This window comes from Apaloderma vittatum, unplaced genomic scaffold (genome assembly GCF_000703405.1).
Source record: "Apaloderma vittatum isolate BGI_N311 unplaced genomic scaffold, ASM70340v1 scaffold12742, whole genome shotgun sequence".
NCBI classification, from domain to species: Eukaryota; Metazoa; Chordata; class Aves; order Trogoniformes; family Trogonidae; genus Apaloderma; species Apaloderma vittatum.
The window spans coordinates 3,963-18,931 of record NW_009704221.1 but is presented as its reverse complement, the minus strand read 5'-3'; the positions used below and the strand labels follow the sequence as shown (position 1 = coordinate 18,931).

The following is a 14,969-nucleotide window of genomic DNA, read 5'->3' as shown; positions in this document are numbered from 1 at the left end:
CCAGGGCAGAGTAGAGGGGCAGGAGGACCTCTCTCGACCTACTAGCTACACCCCTTCTAATACAGCCCAGGATGCCATTGGCCTTCTTGGCCACGAGGGCACATTGCTGGCTCATGGGCATCCTGCTGTCCACCAGGACCCTCAGGTCCCTTTCCCCTACGCTGCTCTCCAGCAGGAGAGAAATAAACATTATATGCTGATATGCAGTCATAAGTCCAAGTGAGTAGACAGCAACCAGTGCCACAAGCCAGGACTCCCATGGCCATTAAATATAGGTTTCTTATCTCCACTAGTCTTTGAACTAGACCATTTCATTAGTATGGCAAAAACAGCCTAATGACTTTGATTCACATTTCAAACTACAGAAGGTCCAAAGAGGCAAAGCCACATCTCCTGCACGACTCCTTGCAGTCTTTCGGCAGCTATTATCTCTCAGACCAGCTGGGCTGTGTTTTTCAGGGTCTCTGCTCTGGAGCCCTTCCAGGCTGTTGCACTTAGCTGGAATGTTTATGGCAAAAGCAGCTCAGGAAACTCCTCTCCTCAACATTGAAACTTCCGCTGGGGCACCAGTGCAACTGCACCGCACTGAAGAAAGGCCTGGAGCAGAGCAAGACCGAAACGGAAAAAAACAGAACTGGAAGACAAGCTAATTAATGATAGATGAAAACTGTGGCAAACAGGAGTATACTTCACTGATTATGCCCTTGGTACTTTTTCATAGAATAGTTACTTCGCTCAAAGCTAGATCCAAGTATTTGCCAGAGAGCACTGCAGCCATAACTACTGCAATTTCCAGAAGAAGCTGAGCTCTTTGTTTAGAGCTATTTGATAGAAATGTCTTCATTAATAATTTCACCTTCAAGGGCAACTTCTGTAATCAAATCCTCACACTCTTTATTAATTCTGAAACCTTCTAAAACTTACTCCAAGGTGGTTTTCTCCTGCAAGAATTTCTACCTTCCCTCCCAGATTCTCCCTATCCCTTTCCACCTTCGGTTGCTGCCAGCAGCACAACCATTCCCCCTGCCATCAGATGTGTGCCCAAAGAATCCTCACCTTTTTCACGGATGCAGGCCCATTCAAACCATTTTCAACACTCAACAGTTTTTCCTCCACAGAACTTCTAGATCTTGTCTTTTCTCTGTCTGCTATCCATGCTACTGTTGCCTCACATTCCTCTGATGGTCCGCTTTCACTGGACGCCAAATCTGCATTGAGAAAGGTCTGGGAGTAACACAGACTACACAGAGAAATAAATACATCCTTATTTCCCCAAGAGGACTCAGAACTGTTACATCACAAAATCACTCTGACTCCATTCGTCCATCTCCCCTCCCATCTAAACTTAAGAGTATTCATGCACTGGAAGCTGTTTCCTTGTTCCCAAGACCACAGCCACAGCTCATGTGAAGTGCTGTAGAGTTCTCTTAGCCTGAAGTCATTGGGCTACAGCACAAGGAAAATAAAATCTTCTCCGTCAGAGCTCAGGGAGCACGTAGGAGGCAAGGACTCAGCAATCCTACTTCTGCCAGACAAGTGGCTCTCAACATTTTCTTGGCTCAGGAGTACCTATGTGTGGGTAACTTTTCGTCACACACCTACCCTTATTTGCCAATACATGACATCACCAGGTTTTAAATCAAGCATATTATTACCTAAAACTTGGGGGTGAACCTGACAGAGCAGTGAGGCATACCTTGCACACCAGTTAGTCACCCAATTACAAATTAAGTTGCTCAGCAAAGGGCCTTTTTCACCTTCTGTTTTACTAGTGCCTAATACAAGGCTATTTTCATATGTAAATACAGTGGAGCTTTCATCCTGTTAGGATATGGAGGCAATATAAAACTTCATGCATCTAGGTGGATTCTCTTCATGCCAAAACCAGAAGCATAAGTACTTGTGGAAGGCAAATAAAGTATTCTTTTTTTTTCTTTTTTTTTCACTCTAATTCTATTGCTTGGCAGAAAACTTGTTCAAGAAAAAAAAAAAGAGAGAACTGAGTGTGTAAGCACTTAAACTAACACTGCATTTGTCACCAGAATATAGCTTTACTCTTTAAGTAAATGCAGGAGTTCTTCTGAATCATTAAGTACAGGATAAATTACTGAGAAAGAGGAAGAAAATACATAAAAGCCTTAATTATATGCAAAACAGACAGAACTAAGTTGCTATGTGAGGCATCATATTCCAAACCCAAAGTGGGAACTGAATTTCTTATATAATCCCTATGGCTAGGTGCTGGTAATGTTATTCTGAAGTAAAACATTTGACTTCTGTATGTTCATCTGAAATGTCAAATGCAAAAAATTATTTTATTTCTGCATATCCCAACCTGGAAACATACACATGGGAAAAAACCTTACATTCTCTATGCCCTCAAAACTATAACACGGACATCTTCAGGTAAACACTTCACCACAACAGGCACCTGGATGCTACAGGGAAGCGTGCTACCGGAACACAATGTTCTGCAGGAGCCCTCATAGATACACTTGTAGCCCCTCAAAATAGCTGTAAAAGAAGTTGTATAGGGTGCAACAAAACCAAAGGTTTCCCCGTTTCTACAGCAAGAAGCACATATTGAAGATCTACAAGATCAGACTTTGTTGGTTTTGATTGGCTTACATTGCAGGTTTTGGTTTGGGGCATTTCACTGTTTTCTAGTCAAAACTGTACAAATTAATTTATTGTAGCAGTATCAAAAGCAAAGAAAATCCCGTGATGAATCTGCCTTTTTTCCCTCCCCATGATAAACAAAGTACTGCAGACATCAGACGTCAGTAAGGAACTGTCTGGGAAGAGATAATTTAAAAGGGCCTCTGAAAAAAAGAAAGCAGCAGGGTGGTGTCTAGTTAAGGCACGATAAGTTAGTTAAAAAACAGACTGGATAGTGCTGATACTAGAACATGGTAACAGCACACAAGAATCTGGGCAAATATAACCAAAAGGGTAAAGTGGTAACTTCAGTGTCATTGCAGAGAATGGGGAGAACAAACACACACATGACATACTCAGGTTCATTTGTACTAATGTCTTGCTATGAAAAATTAATGGTTCACTTCAAAAAAGCTGCTCTAAAGTTTTTTATGTCCACATTACAACGAACCCTGGCCTACCTAAGAACTTTCTGATGTGTGTGTGCAGAGCTCTCACTGTATTTATTATGTTTGTTCTCTCACAAACACTCGACAAATCACAAAGATTTGTCTTGTGCTTCTTTCTTGTGTTTCTTTCCGTGGTGTGTGGCTCTCTTGCAGCACGCCGGTTTACAAAACAAGCCTGACTGATGTTTAGTTTGGTTTTGAATGGAGCAAAAACTGAGTTTCCCATATAACAAATCTGTCCTATGTGTCATGATTAGACATTATAAACAGGAGGACTGAGTCACACTGCTCTTCTATGTTACTGTAATTTCTCAGAACTCATCGGGATTGCTCCTAACTTAAAAAAAGCAACAAAATCAGGCCTCTCTTTTACAGGACTGTTTCCCAGGAAACTTTAGAAGTTGCTAAAAAAATAGGTATCACAAGTTAACTCACGCTTTTCCCAGTCTCCTCTCAACCCCATTTCTTTAACAAAAAAAGGAGCAGGAGTGGAAAGGCAGACAGGACTAACAAATCATGCATGCATGTGGAGTCAGGATATCTGACTTCCCAGAAATCTTCAGCTCTGGTTTTCATCTCACACCTGTTTTACTTACATGGAAACCTATTCATTTAAATAATTTTGTGCCTGACTTCCACCATTTTTTGATTCAGCATTAGTCTATGCTTCTCGACTGCCACCACATCTAGTTGTCTACAGAAGAGCCTGGAAAAATATTTTGCCTGTAATTAAGCATCTCTTTTTTATGGTACAAAAAAAGGACACCTTCCTGCTTCCCAGAGACACTTGTTTAAACATTCAGTACTGCAGTCATTATTCCTCCCTGTCGAAGTCTGCATCTGCAACATACCAAATAAGTAACTGAGCCAAGAGCAATTCAATGGATCTGTGAGGGAAATCTCTGAGCGGTATGGTCCTGCCTTTCTTAAAAAGGCATTTGCAGAAATAGCATATATCTGGTAACAAACCATCTATCTTTTCGGGGGGAAAACATTATGATATCTCTAGAAAGATACTATCAAATGAGGCCCATACTATCTGACCAAGGTCTTTTGCCCTTCTAAAGATATAGGTGCTCACAAGCATTAGCCATGAAGAAGCTACTTCCTCTGGTCTTCTGAGTTACATCTAGATTCCAGGGGCAGTTGGGAGCATGCACAGGCCAAATTAATTTTCCTGGCTTGTGCAGTAACCTACACCTGGCCACCAGCTTTTCACAGCCCCTTGGTTTAGAGACATGTTCTGGTTACAGGACAAGCAAGAGTCCCCAGACAAGACAATAGCTGGAAGCATCCTGCCAGAACAATTTGCAGCTCATGGCCCCCTCCCTGCATGCCCCAAATTACTTCTGGAAAAGACAGATGCTGAGAGTGTGGAAGCCCATCTGACCAACCCTACAACAAACCTGGAGCATACAGCGAAATAACTGCAGATCCATGGATTAGTGAAGGACAATAAGCCAAACTTCTGTGGGAATCACTGGACCTTCCACATCCCCAGTAAATGTTCCTATTACCCACGGGTCCTGCCATGTGACAGGAGAAAGACCACATGAGGTTCTGCTCTCGTATTCACAAAACCTGAGTAACTCAGTCAGCTAAAACAATTTGGCTCCCCTGTTCTGTATGAGTTCAGGTTATAAAGCAATTTCTATTCAGTTCTAACTGCACAGATTCTACAGTGGTATTTTTCATGTTGTTCCAAATCAAGATGGGGTTTACTGTGTGCTTCATTTCGGTTTGTTTTGCAAATAAATATTTTCAACACTCTCACATTTCACAATCAGCAAATATAGCCCTTCCTCCACTCTTAAAGCATTTGAAGCACTCCTTGTCAAAACTAGACGTGGCTGATTGCTGAAGCTTGAAATGGAGCATGAAACTATCCTTCCATGAGGACAAGAGCCTCCAACTGGCAAGAAAAATAGCAGACTGTTCTCAAAAGAGATGAGCTTTGGAAAACCTACAGTCTGCATATACAAGAGAGGAAAATCTCGTTCCTGTGATAACCATGCTTACCAACAGAACTGGGCAGGAATGTAGGTCTGGGATGGGCACATTTTCGATTTGTAGATGAGTTTGGAGGCGGCTGGCCATGGTGTCCTTCCTTTTTAACTTCAGTTGCTTAGCCTCTCATTACAAAGCCCACTCTTCCACAGAAACAACTGAGAAGGTATGGTTGTTATTGGTGCTTTGGTACCCACCCTTTTCACAGGGCTTGACCCAGAGAAAATGAAGCAAAGTATTTGCCAGTCCCACATTAGTCCACCTCTCCAGCCTACGATGAAAAGGTTTCTTCTTACCAGTTTGAGAAAAGACACAAACACACTGACATGCTTCTGCTTCTGCAGCAACCAGTCCCGGCCTGTGCAAGTAAGTTGTAGTTTAATTAAACCAGTTCAAAAACTGATGCTGTTAAATTAATGCTAAGTCTGTGGGAGGACAGATGCTAATTCGCTGAAGAGTGCTTTCTACTGTTTTAAGTGAAGTGGTAAGGAACAGATTTAAGTTAAATCAATATACAACATGCTTCAACTGATACGTGTCCAAAAAAAGGCATCTGCATCAACATAATGAAATAGCACGAGATTTTCATGTAGACAAGACTCAGAAGAAAATGTAACCATATCATACTTTAGGAATACTGTGAACATGCCTTGTTTTGCCCTTGTCTGCTGTCAACATCTCCTCCACTGCCTCCAGGGGTCTGGTCATCACTACCTGACAGCTTTATTAACTATCTCTTCCTGTCTTACTTACCCTCAGGTACCCCTGTGTTGGCAAGTTACACATCTCTTCACCAAACCACCCCATTTGATGTAGCTCTCAAAACCGTAGCTTCCTGCAGCTCTGCTAAGTTAAAAGGTTCGTCTTTAGAGCAGTTTCAAGCGGATACTTCACAGACGTTTCCCTATTTCCTCTATTTGTAACAGTAATAGTTACTACAGCTTCAGAGCTAGATTGGCTGGGGTTTCCTCAGAAATCAAAATGTATCACTTCAGGTTTCTTGTGTGTCCAATGCTGTGGAAATGTTATAATGTGACTACTCCTTCTGGGAAGTTCATCTCTCTCCAGAGGGGAGCACACTATGACACAGAAAAAGTATAAAAAAAAAAAAAAGCCATAAATCATTTTTAGCAGCTCTGCTTTCTTAGCCTGGGATGATATCCCAGTGCCTGTTCAATCAGCTCGAGCCCATGAGTCTACACTACAGAGCAGGAAAAGTGCTTGGTAAAAGGTCACTTCTTACTTTTCTTGCTGTTTTTGTTTCCTTCCCCAGACACCATCATGCTCAGGCCAAGGCTGGGATGCAGTCTTGAGGAATTTTGTTTCACCCCATTGTGCTGAAGCCACCAGCATGGCTGCATCGTGAGCTGCAGGGGGAGTACAGAGGGGAGTCTCTGGTGATGAGGCACTGGAAAACATACTCAGTGTTGAAATCGTGACATCCAACCATCCTGAGGACATCAGGGCCCATTCACAAAACAGGTTGGATGGAGTTTCGGATTAGACTGGCTGAAGAAAGACAGACCTGACGCTGTTGGCAGACATTTTAACAAAAGGCTTGCTCCCACGCTGTTGAATCAATGGGAAATCTCCCAATGGAAGTAGCCTCTGGCTGCAAATGTGTAGTTAACAACCCAACTCTGTACAGCCTGTACTGCTTCCTAAGAGCTGTCACAACCCACAATTCCCATCGATCGTTGGAGTCAAAAACAAGCTGGAGGTGCCGAGCACATTAGAGTGCCACCAGTCATGGGGAATCCAACCAATCTAAATTTTAGGCAGTCTTTCTGTTTCCCCTGGGATATATGACATGTTCTAAGAAAGCGCCCAGTTAAAAAGAGGGAGAAAACAATCTTAATATGCCTACTCCTGCATAATAATGCTTAGAAGTGCAAGTTTTGAAATATCTTTGACAGAGTGGTGCGTCGAGGCAGAAAAAGCAGTATCACACATTTCAGTGCAAAAAACAGCAGGGAAAAGGAAATGTAAGGATCAGAGATTTCAAAAAGTCAGTATGTTAGTGATAATTGCTAATTTCCTCTTCAAAACTCAGATTGTATCTTTTGAGTTGTGACCAGAAAATTCTCATGCCTACTTATTTATTACAAATGTAATCCACCTTATTTTTTTTCTTTTTATCCTTTTTAGGAAAAGAGACAGAGAAAGAGAGATTTCCAACCTCCCATTATCACAAAATCTCAGGAATGCAATGTGCAATTCAATCTGTTGAGAGATTATTGAAAAAATTCAAAAGCAGCGACCACACACAAGTTTAACTCTGCCCCCGTGTGAGCAAACATTAAAATACACCTCTCTAACATTACCTGGATCCTGTTTTAAGTTTGTGCAAAAGGACCTATTACTTTATGATACCAATTATATACGACATCCACGATGCCCACACAGTTACATGGGCTACAGGGCACCTTTTCTCTTCTACACTCATACGCCTCTCTGCATTATTAAACTTTTCTTTGTGAATACATTGGTGACTAGAAAACAAGCCATAGAGATATGCCTGTTGCCTGTACTAATAAAACAAGGAGTAGTGAAAATAAAAAGAAAAAACAGGCAACTCCAGAATATTACCACAGGGAAATAATGGGGAGTTAATTTTACTTCTCACCTTTGTCACGCATGCCCTGTGTGAAGTTCCCTGTTCTCCTCTGTGCCTTACTTCCCAGCCTGTGAAGTGTAGATACCATCACCTTCATGCGTGAGGGTGAAGAGGAACTATTTCTTCCTCTGAAACTCACACCAAGATATCTCTAGCTGCCTCACTTAATCAGCACGCAGAGTGACAAGCTCTGTCAAGGGGAGACCAGCCCAGGCCACCATCACCGCTGTGGGGACACACTGCTCCAGCCAAGGGGCTCAGCCCTTCCTGTCCCACAGCTCTCGGCCCACGACCACACAGCCAGCAGCGAGGGAGCAGCTCCGTGAACTCGGAGCAAAGGACCTCTGTCTCATGTCCTGCACCAGAGCTCCTGTTTAGTGATTCACTTTTGGACAACACCCTGGCTTCACTAATAAACCCTGGGCCAAAGTGCCACTGAACAAAACAGACTCTCCATCAGGTGGCCCACAGGGTGAACTACAACAGGGTGTTGCAACACCTCAGCGCATGTCACAAGTGAGACACACTTGAAAAGCCCATGGCACAGGGACAGGCCACTGCAGGAGCTGAACACTGCACAAACACAAGCCAGATGGAGGCACAGCCGCCCTCAGCCCTTTTCTTTTGATAAGGAAACCCATCAAGAGGAAAGTTCATCAGAGTGCACCATTCCACGCACAGAGTGGTGATCACCTCTGCAACTTTTATTTCAGCTTTTACATTAACCTGTGTGATCTGAGTCCACAGAACAAAAGCCGCAACCTTGTTTGCCAGATATGGGAGGACCCAGAGTACTGGCACTGCTGCATCATCCTGCCCTGCCCCGGCCAGTGACTAGTCACTATTAAACCAGGCAGGCAAGAGGCTGCTGCAAGTGAGGCTGCCCAGACGGCGTGCAGTGCCATGGCGACCTACGTGCAGCTCAACACCACAGCCAAGATGCCCCTTGTGGGGCTGGGCACCTGGAAGGTAAGAGCTTCAGAGAAAAGCACCAGCATTGCAGAGCTTCCTGACACAAAACTCTGTTCCCCTGGATCCAGCTCTGGAGACTTCTGCTGGTGGCGTCTGGGGCTCTGCTCTACCTGGCTGCTGGGCTGAGCTGGCAGGAGAGTGGGGCCATGGACAAACGGCTGGAGGCTGAATTCAAGCCCCAGAGCCTGCACTTTTATGATGAATGTAGCTTTAAGAACACTGCCTGGAAGAGCTCTTCTTCAAAGCCCTTTATCTGCTTCTTTAGTTTCTAGATAACTAATCAATGGCCTCTATGCTTTAATCTGGCATCTCAACCTTCTTTCCGCAGTCCTCAGCCGGGCAAGTAAAAGCTGCGGTGATGGCTGCCATCGATGCTGGGTATCGCCACTTTGACTGTGCCTACGTGTACCAGAATGAGAGTGAAATCGGGGAAGGGATCCAGCAGAAAATCAAGGAAGGCGTTGTGAAACGAGAGGACCTCTTCATCGTCAGTAAGGTCAGGATCTGATGATTTTCCCCCCTGGAGCAGGGATGGGGGAATGCTTTGTCTGTTGTATTTTCAGACTAGAAAGCAGAAGTACTGGAAATAAACTTTATGCTGTAGGATGAAGCAATTTGTAACATCATTCAAGTTACTCCTATATACAACCTTACTGCTTCACCCCATTCTGTAGGGAGAGTTAGTAAATATGCACTGTGTTGGCACCCTGCTGTGGTCTAGCGCTTTGCTGAGGAGACCCAGAAGTGCTGGGTGCTAGCAGAGGAGAGGCCATCTGCAGATCAGTTGGTGCAGAAATAGGGAACCGGTAGAAGGCAGAGTGGGCTAGGTAGCACCAAGCAAGGTAGAAACCAGTGATGCAGACTTCTGAGATCACTGAAGTGTCACGGACTGATACAGAGGCAGAACCAGTTTGGTTACGACACCTCACTGAACTGCTAAAGCACAGCAGAGGAGATGAGCCTGGCAGCGTCTGATGCTTGTTCCAGCAGCCAGGCTCGTGCCAAAATGGTGTGCGTGCCGTGTCAGGAAGAGGAGGTTCTGGCCACCTTGGGACAGTGTAATCTGCTCAGTACATGTCCCAAGAAAGGTGCGGTTGGTGGGTTCTCTTTCTTTTGCTTACTAAGGAAAACGGGCTATTTAGCTGGATTCTTAAGCTACTTGGTAAGAAATAACCACTTCTTTGTGGCTTTTCATATGTTTTCTTGGGTTTGCCTGCGTTTGTTTTTTTTATATGGAAAACATATAAATGGTCAAACCTAACAGAAAGCTTTCTTTAGCTAAGCCATCCTCTTCTACACAAAACTGACCTTGCCATAGCAGGTTTGCCTGAGCATTCCTACTGCCGCTGCACACACCGAATTCAGTGTCCTGGCCCAGTCACATCACAGAGCAAGCCTCACCTGAAGAGCACTGGGGTGGCCTCATTCCACACCACCTCCCAAAGAGGAGAGGTGCTCTCCTCTCAGGAACAGGACCAAAGGGTTCCAAGGGCATTAACCCAAGATGTCACAGTGTGCCTTGGCTTTCTATCTCTAGCTGTGGTGCACATTTTACGACAAGCCTCTGGTGAAGGGAGCCTGCCAGAAGACTCTTGCTGACCTGAAGCTGGATTACCTGGATCTCTACCTCATGCACTGGCCTCTTGGGCTCAAGGTACAGTAACATCAATACCCTGGGCTTCCCCTCCTGGGAGATGTCCTCAAAACCACCCCACCTGCAGCACCACTGCTGCTCCAGTCCAGAAAGAATCCATGCACACAACACTGTGTGTCCCAGCCCTGCTCCAGTGCCGCTCATTCAGCTTTGCTCTGACCATATGAGGCGGGCTCTTGAACTCTGTCCCGGAGATCTCTGCACAGTGTCCTCTGCCCTTCCGATAGTGGGAGAGGCACACCTAGCACTAGGATCAGGCCTCCCAGCTGCCAGCACAAGCTGTGACTTTCCCTTTCTTTTACAAATCCAAAGCATGCTCATCTGAAAATTATACCTTATGGGAAGGAGGGCTGTGCTTTGCTGCCTGACAGGCATTCTTTCCTCCACATTACAGAATCACAGAGTGAATGAAAATCGTTCCGGTTTCCATTTCTCTCTTTAATCACCAAGGACTTCAAATTTAGTCCAGATTTAGCTGACCTTGCCTGTAGGAGCCTTAGTGTTGTTTCACAGACCTAGGATTTCAAAAGATGAGGCTTTTTGGTACCAAACTTTTGCAGACTACATGTACTTCAAAGGATTTATGTCAGTTTATGTATATATATATATATCTTTAGCCTTTCCTTTCTGCTACTCCCCGATCAAAATCTCTGATTCCTCTATTGCTTTGGAATTCAACTTCATTTCATGCTCTCAGTATTGCTTGTTAGCTTTTTGTGGACTAAGCTGCCAAACGAAACGGCATAATATTCTGGCATCTAGAAAATTCTAATAATTCAAAACACTTTGGCTGTTCTAGCTTTCCTAATATAGCAACGGAAATAGTGAGTCTCCCCATAGAACACCTGTCAGCAACACCTTTTTCAGATGTATTCCAGTATGGAGGTGTACACATAGAGCACCAAAGTGAGCCCTCCATATACCTTTTTTAAAACAACTAAAGAAGCTATTATTCCTAAACATGCTTAATGGAACAATACCTGAGGCAAACTCATGTAAGACCCCAGGATATAGTTCTATGAGTAAATCACTTCCCTGCGTGCATTTTGCGGATCATCACTTCAATGTGTCAGGCAGAAATACCTGTCTTTGGTGGGAAAAAATGTGGCAAAAATGCTACGACTCTGCATGAACTAAGAAATGACTGAAGAATTAAATAAGTTAGGATGAGAATTATTTGAGCTTTTTTCATGCACTATTAGCTTTAGCTCCTGAGACTCCTGTTTGGTTCTTTTACATAGCTAGTGTCTTCTTTCTAGCATTTTTTTCTCTCCTTCACAGGCAGGAGAGGAGCTGTTGCCCAAAGATGACAAAGGCATGCCTATACCCAACAACACTGATCTTCTACAGACATGGGAAGTAAGTTCAGGCACAGCAAAAGAGACATATCCTCTGTCCTCATCAGTTTCTGCCATGTTTTCATTACCTTCAGCAGTTACAGACCTGTTGCCTCACAGATACAAAATTAATTGGAAGGAACGTAAGGCAGTACAAAGTAGCTTTTCATAATGTGCATGCTTAGTCCTTACTTAGTTATTCCTGTTCCCTGAGCGCCTTACTTGACTGCCTGACGCACACCGAGCTGCACAGTTCCTTTCAGTGGAGATGCAGACAAGACTGAGGTTAGAAAAGGTTCATTGCTTGACCATAAGAACTGTACAATTGCCTTCACCACAGTTCTTGCACCCTTCTTGAATTGCTAAAATAAATTTTAGAGAAATAAGGACAGGTTAGGTCAAGATCTTGCCTAGAGTGTGAGGCATAGCCCTCCAGTGCTTGCACAATAGTGGATTACCAAGTGTCATCTTTCTTCTCCTCATGTAATTTGGTGTGAATTTCCACGAACTCAGGGAATGAGAATTTGCATTTGAGTGAAGATGGCCCTCACATACCAGTACCTGCTTTTCCCTCAGAGAACTCTGCAACTCCAAATAGTTATTTTGTACTGCTCCTTGATGGGAAACAAGCCACATCAGAGAGAACATCTTTTTCATGACCTGTCTTGCATACCAGCTGCTGACTTTGCTCCTCTTTGTCTTAGGCCATGGAAGAGCTGGTGGACTGTGGTCTGGTGAAAGCCATTGGAATTTCCAACTTTAACCATGAGCAGATTGAAAGAATCCTGAACAAACCAGGACTGAAGTACAAGCCTGCATGTAACCAGGTGAGCTGCAGGTGAATCGTTCCCAGGGATTATCAATATCTGAGTGCAGTTGAATGAGGAGACGGAAAAAAGGAGAACAAAGTAGCGCAGTACTCTAAGTCCTGTTCAGTGGATATTTCTGAGTACACAAGGCACGTGGATACTTCCTTCTTTTGTCTCACCCTGCAACCACTGTTTATAAATTAAGTACTTCTCTGGAAACATTCTTTCTGTAAGAATAAAGAACCCAGAAATAAGGTTTGTGAAACCCCCACAGCAAAAACTGTATAAGCACTTTGAATAAAAAAGTTGTCTTCAAAACTAAGGATGCATATTAACACATAGGCCACTGGTAAATTAGGGGAAAAGGCAGCCTCTAGTTGGATTAGGAGATAATCCATGGAGAACAAAAATACTACAACAGTTCTGCCACTACCAACCTCTGCATCTTTGTGTTGGCAGGTCGAATGTCATCCATACTTCACTCAGGAGAAGCTGATCAAGTACTGTCAATCCAAAGGCATTGCTGTGACAGCGTACAGTCCCCTGGGCTCTCCTGACAGACCATGGTAAGATCTCTGCAGTCTGCAAGGGAGCTGGCATGGATTTTGCTTGTAACACTGAGCACAGAAGTGCACTATTAACGGTTCTTCTAGGTACAGTTATCTGTTGCTAGGGTGCATCTTTCTATGGAGGTTTCTTGCCACTGATCCTCTTTCCTCTGTGCAGGGCTAAACCAGAGGATCCTTCCCTTCTGGACGACCCCAGGATCAAAGAGATTGCAGCCAAGCACAACAAAACCCCAGCACAGGTACGTAGGGGCTGCACAGTAGGTACTCCTTCCTGTAACACAGTCATTAAGGAAAAGAGATCTCAGATGTGGATAGAAGCTGTATCCAGTCCCTTGAATGAATTGCCCTTGAATGAATTTGCCGCCAGCCAGGGGAGGCTCAGCCCCTTGGTGCTGAGCCCAAACTACCAGCACCTTAGTTGCTTCTGCACAAAATTTCCAATTCATTCCCCTTGAATGAATTGCAGCACTCCTTTGATTTTTCCCTAACAATGTAGAGTGTTTTATTTTATATGGCCTTCAAGATATGCAGTTACAATCTCTTTGGCCCTCAAAAATTATTGACCTATCTTGAGATGTGATGTCCCCCCCTCAAGTCCTCCTGCAGAGAATGAAAGCCTTGGTTAGGCTGCTAAAATCCCAGGTGGAAAGACAAGGAATTGACTGTCCCAAAACTGGATTTCCCATCCAGGAGGGATGGAGGCCTTCTATGCCAGCCTCCACCACTATTCTCTTTGCCCTTCAAAAAATGCTGTCTATAGGAATTATTTGAATCATACTTCCAAAGAAAGGATTTAGGTCTACTGAAAAACCTGATGGCAAACAGCTATTGGAATAGGCTCCAGTTCCTCCAGAGCATGAGCTTTGCTCTCTCTGACTCGGGGCTCTGTCCCTGCAGGTTCTCCTTCGCTTCCAGATCCAGAGAAATGTGATTGTGATACCCAAGTCTGTCACACCACAGCGCATTGTGGAGAATTTCAAGGTGAGTCAGGAGGAGTGACTTGGGTTCTCCCCTCCAGGGAGGGCATGGCTTCTTCCTGCAGAGCAAGCAGTGATCCCTTCTCACCTTTTCCTTCTTCATGCTTACCTACACTCTACTGAGGCTTAAGCCAGGCCTCCTTTTGGACAGATGTATGATATTTCCTGTTCTGTGGCTTGTGGCGGAATCAGCAGGCACAGTTTTCCTTGGAGCCTACCCACAGTAACCTGCCAGAAAAGAGTTATATAGTATGTCCATAAAAGGGTTCTTATGTCCATAAAATAAGTTGCTCCTCCATTTTTCGTGACTGAAAATGGACCCTCCAGTGTGGAGCTGCTGTCTAATCTTGTCTTTCTTCACACTGTTTGATTTTTCAAAAAGGTGATTTACAGCTGTTTCTCTTGCTAGGTGTTTGACTTTGAATTGACTAAAGAGGAAATGACAACCATTCTCAGCTTTAACAGAAGCTGGAGGATCTGTGCAGTGCCCATGTAAGTGACATTGCTTGTTTCCTTCCAGCTCTTAAATTTTGGACATTCTTTACATTTTGTGTTACAGCTACCAAGTAGCATGAAATTCAATTTAACTAAAAATCATGCCAACTCAAATTCCAACTGGTTTGTCTCAAAAACACATTTTCAGGAGAGGGTTTAATATTTCCACTTAAAAAAAGTAACAAAAAACCCCACAACATCTAAGTTCTCATTTTGAATCCAGTTTTCAGGAAACTTCCTGTAACTTGAATTACAAAAAAAAAAATAGTTTTCTGGGCATTCATTTAATTATTGTCTATGTTAGAGAAATGAAGACATCTATCTCCACATATTTCCTATAATTACATTACGCAGATCTTCCCTTGGTGGCTCTTCCATACACTAAATGCACTTCTATGTAACATTTAGGTCACCCATGAAAATAA

At 43.8% G+C, this 14,969-nt stretch overlaps 1 pseudogene across 1 annotated transcript; it reads left to right on the top strand.

The window, feature by feature from the left end:
* Window positions 1–8,628: 8,628 nt before the first annotated feature.
* LOC104270567 lies at window positions 8,629–14,667 on the top strand (annotated as a pseudogene). The gene is made up of 9 exons (XR_717786.1): window positions 8,629–8,700; window positions 9,032–9,199; window positions 10,241–10,357; window positions 11,639–11,716; window positions 12,399–12,521; window positions 12,963–13,069; window positions 13,230–13,311; window positions 13,970–14,053; window positions 14,459–14,667. The product of XR_717786.1 is annotated as an aldose reductase-like (transcript).
* The last annotated feature ends 302 nt before the right edge of the window (window positions 14,668–14,969 follow it).